Raw genomic sequence first — 9070 nt, 5'->3', positions numbered from 1 at the left:
TATATAATTAAATCCAGTGGTGGCAAATTACTATTACCACTGTTGTTGTTGTTGTTATGTGCCGTCAAGTCGCCTACAACTCATAGCGACCTTATGTACAACCCTAAACCCTGCTTTGTCCTGTGCCAATCTCACTGTTTCTGACATACCATTCATTATCTCTGTCACTGAATCAATCCACCTCATAGAGGGTCTTCCTTTCCTGCGTCCCTCCACCCTCCCAAGCATGATATCCTTCTCCAAGGACTGATCCCTCTTTGCAACATGTCCAAAATATGTCAGACAAAGCTTCAGAATCCTTGCCTCCAAGGAGCAGCCTGGGTAAAACTCTCTCCAGGCTGTTCATTTTCTTACCAGTCCATGGTATATTCAATACTCTTCTCCAAGACCACATCTCAAAGGCATCAATTCTTCTTCTACCCTCTCTAGTCATTGTCCAGTCATCTCTGATGCATAGCAAGTGATTGCAAAGACCATGACCTGTATCAGGTGCACCTTAGTCTCCAGAGTGACACTATTGCTCTTCAGTACTTTGGAGAGGTCCCTATCAGCAGACTTTCCCATTGCAATATGTCTTTTTATTTCTTGGCTGCTGGTGCCAAGAGTGTAGACTGTGGAGCCAAGCAAATGAAAACTATTAACTATCTCAATCTCTTCACCATCCATCCTGATGCTGCCAATTGGTTCAGTGGTGAGAATCAATCTTTGTCTTCTTGATATTGAGTCTCAATCCATATTGAAGGCTGCAGTCCTTGACCTTCTGCAGCAAGTGCTTCAGGTTCTCCTCAGTTTCAGCAAGCAGAGTTGTGTCATCTGCATAATGCAGATTGTTGATGAATCTTCCACCAATCCTGATGCCACACTTCTCTTCAAACAGCCTTGCCTCCTGGATAATCTGTTCTGCATATAGGTTGAGAAGGTATGGAAATAGGACACATCGCTTGTGTACACCCTTCCCAGTTTTGAATCATGCAGCGTTTCCTTGCTCTGTTCTGACGACTGCCTCCTGATCCAAGTATAGGTTTCACATTATCATGATCAAGTGTTCTGGGATCCCCATTCTTCTGAGTCAGTCAAATTTTGTTATGATTCACATAGTCAAATGCCTTTGCATAATCAATGAAACATAGACATTCCTCTAGTACTACCTGCTTTCATCCATGATCCACCTAACATTAGCTACAATACGCCTGATACCACAACCCCTTCTAAAGCCAGCCTGCACTTCTAACAGTTCTCTGTTGATGTGCTGTTCCAGTCGTTTTTGGATAATCTTCAGCAGAATCTTGCTTGCATCTGATGTCAGTGATGTTGTTCAATAATTTCCACACTCTGTTGGGTCACCTTTCTTTGGAATGGGAACAAATATAGATCTCTTCCAGTCAGTTGGCCAAGTGATTTTCCTCCAGATTTCTTGACACAACTTGGTGAGCATATCTAGGGCAGCAGCTGTTAGTTGAAATGCGTCAGTTGGTATTCCATCAATTCCTGGGGCCTTATATTTTGCCAATTCCTTCAAAGCAGCTTGAACTTCTTCCTTCATCACCATAGGTTCTTGCTCATATGCTGTTTCATGAAATACTCTTTCCATCTTCTTTTAATACTTGCTGAGTCATTTACTATTCTGCCAAAAGTATCCTTAAGTATAGCAACTTGAGGTTTGAATTTGTTCTTCAGTTCCTTGAGCTTAAGAAATGCTGAGCATGTTTGGCCTTTTGATTTTCTGACTCCAACTCCTTGGACATTTCATTGTAATATTTTACTTTGTTTTCCTCACTGCCTTTTGAAATCTTCTTTTCAGCTCTTTAATATCTTGAATTCTTCCCTGTGCTTTGGATTCTTGGTACTCTAGTGCAATATTCAGAGTCTCTTTTGACATCCATTTGGTCTTTTCTTCCTCCTCGGTCTGTTTTTTTGTTTGTTTGTTTTACAAAAGCCAATTGTTGTTGTTATGTGCCTTCGAGTCATTTGTGACTCATTGCGACCCTATGCACAACAGCCCTAAACCCTGCTCTATCCTGCCACAACCGCACTGCCTCTGACACACCCATCCCGATTACCCCAAGCACAGAATCAATCCATCAATCCCATAGAGGTTCTTCCCCTCCTGCACTGTCCCTCCACCCTCCCAAGGATGATGTCCCTCTCCAAGGACCCGTCCCTCCTAGCAACATGTCCAAAGTATGTCAGATGAAGCCCCAGAATCCTTGCCTCTAAGGAATAGCTTGGTTTAATCCTCTCCAAGATGAATCTGTTTGTTTTCCTGGCAGTCCATGGTACATTCAGTACTCTTCTCCAGCACCACAGCTCAAAGGCATCAACTCTCCTTCTGTCCTCCCTAGTCATTGTCCAACTCTCTGATGCATAACAAGCGCTTGCAAAGACCCTGGCCTGTATCAGGCGCACCTTAGTCTCCAGAGAGACACCGTTGCTCCTGAGTACTTTAGAGAGGTCCCTAACAGCAGACTTTCCCATCGCGATACACTTTTTGATTTCCTGACTGCTGGTGCCAAGAGTGTTGACTGTGGAGCCAAGCAAACTGAAGCTGTGAACAATCTCAATCTCTTCGCCATCCATCCTGACGCTGCCAATTGGTCCAGTGGTGAGAATCTGTGTCTTCTTGACATTGAGCCTCAGTCCATACTGAAGGCTGCAGTCCTTGACCCTCTGCAGCAAGTGCATGAGGTCCTCTTCAGTTTCAGCAAGCAGGGTTGTGTCATCTGCATAATGCAGATTGTTAATAGATCTTCCACCAATCCTAATGCCACAATTCTCCTCATAGAGCCCAGCCTCTCAGATAATCTGCTCTGCATACAGGTTGAAAAGGTATGGAGACAGGATGCATCCCTGGCGTACACCCTTCCCAATTTTGAACCATGCAGTGTTACCCCGCTCTGTTCTGACTACTGCCTCTTGGTCCAAGTACAGGTTTTGCATTAGCACAGTTAAATGTTCTGAGATTCCCATTCTTCTCAGAGTCAGCCACAGTTTGTTATGATCCACACAGTCAAATGCCTTTGCATAATCAATGAAACACAGATAGACATTCTTCTGGTATTCCTTGCTTTCAGCCAAGATCCATCTAACATCAGCAACAATATCACTAGTACCACGACCCCTTCTAAACCCAGCCTGGACTTCCGGCAATTCTCTGCTGATGTGCTGTTCTAATTCATTGCAACAATTGCAATTTACCTACCTTGCAATAAATTCATCACAAAATGTTGATTCATCAATTCATAACTAGCATCAGTTAATTGCAATTTATATACATTGCAATTCATTAATTCATCACAACATAGTGATTCATTAATTCATAATAAGCATTAAATGGTTAATTGCAATTTATCTACATTGAAATGCATAACTTCATAATGTTGATTCATCAACAGTGGAGAACACTCACTCACCCCAGGATCCCAACTCCTCATCTTCCTTTGTCTCTCATGGTCATTGGTGCAGTCAGGGGATTTTCTGCTAGTTCATCAGGTCAATATAGCCTGAGGTTCTCAGCCAGTTCACAATTCAATGTAGCCAGGTTCCATAGGTGTGGGCAGAATCCTCCACCGTCTCAGTAGTTCATGTCCATCAGTGTAGGCTAGAGTTCTTGGGTCTGAAAAGACCTTTTGAGTCTTCAGTTCTGAAAAGAGCCTTTGGGTCTTCAGTGTTCAGCTCAGTGTCCCTCCTCCTCTGTCTTTGTAATGACCTTTTGCACTCTTCCTGGATGATATTCTTGAAATCCTCACACAACTCATCTGGTCTTCCCTCATTAGTGTTCAAGGCCTCAAACCTGGTCCTGAGATGATTCTGAAATTAAAGTGTGATAGACTCAAGGTCATATTTTGGTTCCCGTGGATTTGGTTTAATTTTTCTCAGCTTCAGCTTGAACTTGCAAAGGAGTAGTTGGTCGTCTGTTCCACAATCAGCAGCTTGCCTAGTTTTCACAGTTAATATTGAGCTTCTCCAGCGGTTCTTTCCACAGATATAATCAATCTGATGCCTATGTATAACATCAGGTGAAATCCATGTGTATAACCTGCGTTTATGTTTCTTATAAAATGTATTTGCAATGAATAAGTCATTGATTGTGCAAAATTCCATCATTCTATCTCCAGCTTCATTTCTGTCACCAAGTCCATGTTTTCCAACTACTGATCCTTCTTCTCTTTTCCCAACTTTTGCATTCTAGTCACCTATTATTATGATTGCATGTTTGATCAATCTCTGACTGTAAAAGTTGGTAGAAATTTTCTATCTCCTCTTCTTTGGCTCTGGTTGTTGGTGCATATATCTGAATGATAGTGGTAGTCACCAGACTTCCTTGTATGCATATGGATATTATACTAGCACTCACAATATTGTATTCAAGACATACCTAAAAATGACTTTTTTAACTATGAAAGCAACCTCATTTTTCCTCAACTTTTCATCTTCAGAGTAACAGATCGTATGATCATCCGACTCAAAATGCCCCATACCAGTCCATCTCATCTCTGCAGCACCTAGTATGTCAATATTTCTGCATTCCATTTCTTCCTTAACAATGTCCAATTTTCCTACATTCATGGTTCTCACATTCCATGTTCCAGTCATCAGTGTCTGCTTACAACTATTCCTCTTCCTTTGTATTTCTTTATGAAAGCTCCGCCTCTGTTGCCCTGTTAGTCTATGTGTGTTCTGTTGTAAACAGGATTTTCAAAAGCTTGCTATTTTGGAAGTGGATGGCCACTACATTCCATAAATTATCAGTGCTCTGCCAAATCAAAGGCACACGGTTCAAATCCACCAGCTGCTCCATAGGAAAAAGATGGATAATCTCCTCTGAGATTTACAGCTAAAAATCTTCTGGAGGGTCAGCTATGAGTTGGTTCCAACTCATGAGCACAAAACAAAAACAACAACAACAACACAACTACTGAAGGCAAGGTCATAGTTGCCTTTAAAACTAGTCAGACTTGAAAACAGATCTCCAAAACTCATCCTTAGCATTTTCTTGCTCTAGAACCATTCCCCATGTCAACTATGTTAGGCTGAGTTCTTTAAAAGAGCAAAACCAGTGAGGTATCTATGTAAATATATACAGACAGGTTTAACAATAGAAAATGGTTCATGTAGCTGGTAAGTCCAACATAGGTTAGGTGTCAAACTGGAGGTTTCACATGGTTTCAGTGGCTGGTAAACCCAGAACCCACAGGCCAGGCAACTGCTGGCTCACAGGATATGAGAGCCAGTGAGTCAAAAATCTGCATGTCAGGCTTCTAGTTGAAAATAGGCTTCTGCAGGAACTGAATGTCAGATCATGAGACAAGTACAGGATAAAGAGAAAAATCTTTGCCAGAATATCCAAGTATATTTTATGGGTGAAAAATCCCCTTCCAGATGATTGGTTTGTCTAACAAATAACAAAAATGGGAGATGATTGCATGATCTGCCAAATCATTGTGAAGTTGACACATAAAATTAAACATCACATGCAGATATATAGAGACATATTTATGTATGGTACAGATATATATAAGGAGAAGGATTGCATGCTCCTCCTGTTTAATTAACTGCCTCTCAAAATCCACTGTAGGGTCTACTATGAGTCAACTCTGAGTCAACAGTACACAACAACAAATATATATATACATAGACATACATACATATTTAGTGTGTGTGTATGTAGGCACATGTGTTTAGATAGGTATTAAAGGGGGGGTAAAACCCACAAACCTACTGCTGTTAAGTCAGTTCTGACCTATAGCAACTTAATAGGACAGAACAGAGCTGTCAATAATATTTCCAAGGCAATGAAAACAGACTTCACCCTTTTTTAACATAGAGTGGCTGTTGGCCAGCTTTTTGCTTAAAATCCAAGTGCTTTAACAACTGTGTCACCAGGACTCCATATAGGTAATCATATATTTCTTTATGTATGAAAGAATCATATGAAAATACGTAAGCATATATACTTTTATCATATATGAAATAATGCACATAGGGACACAGTTACAGATATTTCTTTGGCTTTACAAAACACACCTCAATCAACTGGCATAATATAATTGTTGTTTTGTTGTTGTTGTTGATGCCTCCAATGCCAATGTTAGACATTCATTCCTTGAACTAGGTCTTTTTCATCCACCACCTCGTAATCCCTTTCCTCCAAGAGATCTTTTCAGTCATCCTGAAAGACCTTTTCTAGCTCCTGGAAAGCAAAGTGTAGACAATGTTCCTAATCCAGAGAAAAGGCTGCCACTTGGGAATGAGACCATTCAGCAGGAAGGTGGCCAAGATTACTAGTTTCCTCCTACAGAAGCTAGGGAGAGCATCAGCTTGCCTCCTCTGGTGGATGTCAGGGATGTGGTTGGGCGGCCTGGAAACCCTCAAGAAGGCCCTGGAAGCCCTCCCTTAGACGGTAAGGACAATTTTTTAAGACCACCTATAGATATAAGAGAGAAACTTGTGAGGCCAGGTATAGAAGATCTTGGTTAAAGAGATCATTTTGGCTTTAATCCTGAGAAGTCCTGAGGGCATAGAAGAGATTTTGATGACAGAGAGAGAGCATCACAGTCTACATGTCTTTTATTGTCCAAAAGGCTTACATGAAGATAGAGGGTGTTTTCGGCCTGGAAACTATAGCTTTGATCCTAGAAGTGATCCTTGGAATAGATTTGAACAAGTTCACAGAGATTTTGATGATCGGAGAAGACCCTGGGAGAGGCAAAGGGATAGGGATGACAGAGATCTTTATTTCTGCAAAGAAGTTAATGGAAATCAAATTGGAAGAGACAGAATTCCAAACACCTGCATCCCACCTCCCCATGATCGAGGCTTTTTTTTTTATTACTTTAAAGGGGTCACTTCTCAATAAAAAGGTGATAATGTGCCCCAGGTTAATGGTGAAATTACAGAGAGACATGCTCAGCCACCACCTTTACCAGTACAGAATGATCCTGAACTTTATGATAAACTGACCTCTTCAAGTAAGATAAACAAGGAGAAGAGTGACACAGTTGCTGATATAGAAAGTGAGCCAGTGGTAGAAAGCACAGAAACTGAGGGGACATGATCATCATTCATTAGGTAAAAGATACAGTTTGTAAAGTTGTCATCTCGCTGTAAGAGATTAATGGCTGACTGGACCATAGTTGTTCATTTTTGTCTGCCAGAATTAAGTTAATCTGATGTTCATGTTCACCTTCCTCTTAAAATAATTGTATAACTGACTTGCATAGACATTGTTCTTACTATAAATATGGTAGGTAAATTTTTTTTCTGGTAAAATACTAATGTTACCCCACATTCTTTTAACTTCAAGGAAATGAATAACAGCTTGTCAGAGACTTCCTGTGAAAGGAAGTGTTTTCTAGGTTGGACATGGTAACAGATATATTGCAAAATAGCAAGTGGTCATATATCTATCTTACTCATTTTAGACTGCTGTACAATTTTAAGGTAGTAGACAAAGCTGTGATATTTTACTCCAAGACTGGCTCAAGATACTGGAGAAGCACACTAAAGAGATTGGGGGGGGGAGGAAGTGGTTTTGTAAAATCTACACTGTTTCTTCAAAGTAAACGTCTGTGATTTATCCCTCATCTTAAATGAGTGAAAAAGGACCAAAAAAAACCAACAACAAATAATAAAATACCTTTCATTATTGGATTAATTTTGGTTTTAAATGTCAATAAAACTTATTTGTTTCAAAAAATAAGACAGGATAGAAAGGAAAGATAAACAGGATTTCAGAAGAGACTCTACAACTTTCTCTATAACATAGAAAAACTAAAAGGAATGGAATAAATTATGAAGTAAAAGAGTTGAACAGAAGAGTTCAAAAAGTGGCTGGAGAAGACAACGTAAAATATAATGAAACATGCGAAGTCCATTTATTAGCACGCCAAAAGGTAAAACCATGCTCGATCTTTTTCAAGCGGAAAGAACAGAAGGAAAAAACCCCAAGCCTCTAGTTACAAAACTGAAGATTCGATGGGCAAAAAACGTAATGAAATTGGAAGCATCAAAAGAAAATGAAAGAAATACAATCATTTTTTAATAATTTTTTTATTTTTTTTTACAGAGGTTTTGGATTTCCATTCATTCATTGCCGCAAGAAATACAATCATTTTTTTAAAAAATGGTTAATCTTTAACCATTTCAGGAGGTAGGTAGTATATCATCAATATTCAATGAAACCAAAGGAAGTGGAAACCAGAAAATAGCATTAATATTGCATGAAAAGAAAATTATGCTAATGAAAATTCAAAAAAGGTTGTAATAGTATATCAACAGGTGCCAGAAATTCAAGTATATTCACAAGAGTATGGGAATCAAGGGATACCATTGCTGATTTCATATGGATCTTGACTGGAAAAAAAATGTTTTATTTACTATCCAAAGAAATTTGACTGCACAGATCATTACAAATTGTGAATAATATTGCAAAGGGAATTCTAACCACTTGCTTGCCATGAGGAATCTGAACAAACACCAGTAAGCAGTCATGCAAATGAAACAAGAGATACTACAAGTGGACAGCTTTAACAAACAGAAATGTATTCTTTGCATGTTTCAAAATTAAGAAAGATATGCATCCAGGTTATATCCTTTCACCATACATACTGAATCTGTATGTTCAGCAAACAATCTGAGAAACGAACAGTATGAAGAAGAATTAACAATCTATGATATGCAGATGGCACAATCTTGCTTATTAAAAGCAATGAAGATTTAAGTATTTATTGATGAACATCAAAGATTACAGCCTTTAGATCACAACAAATTATAGCTAACATTGAGAAGCATAGGGACCCCAGTACACTTATTTGTGCTTATATGAAACCTATACATGGACCAAGATGCTATTTTGTGAACACAGCAAGGGAACAGCACATCATTTAATATTAAAACAGGTATATATCAGGGATGCAGCCTCTCTCCACACCTATTCAATCTGTATGCTGAACAAATAATTTTAAGAAGTTGAACTTTATGAAGAAGAACGTGAAATCAGGATTGGAGAAAGACTCACCAATAACTTTCATTATGTGGATGACGCAATATTGCTTGCTGAGGGTGAGGAAGG

The 9070-nt window shown here is 39.4% G+C and overlaps 1 pseudogene; it reads left to right on the top strand.

Moving 5' to 3' along the window:
• The window catches only part of LOC102846912, a 25525-nt pseudogene extending 18471 nt beyond the window's left edge, over positions 1-7054 (top strand).
• Positions 7055-9070: the final 2016 nt, after the last annotated feature.

This window comes from Elephantulus edwardii, unplaced genomic scaffold, assembly GCF_000299155.1.
Source record: "Elephantulus edwardii isolate Elephantulus edwardi_28Jun2011 unplaced genomic scaffold, EleEdw1.0 scaffold00062, whole genome shotgun sequence".
In the NCBI taxonomy this organism is placed as follows: Eukaryota; Metazoa; Chordata; class Mammalia; order Macroscelidea; family Macroscelididae; genus Elephantulus; species Elephantulus edwardii.
Note: the sequence above shows the minus strand (reverse complement) of the source record. Positions and strands in the feature narration are given on the sequence as shown.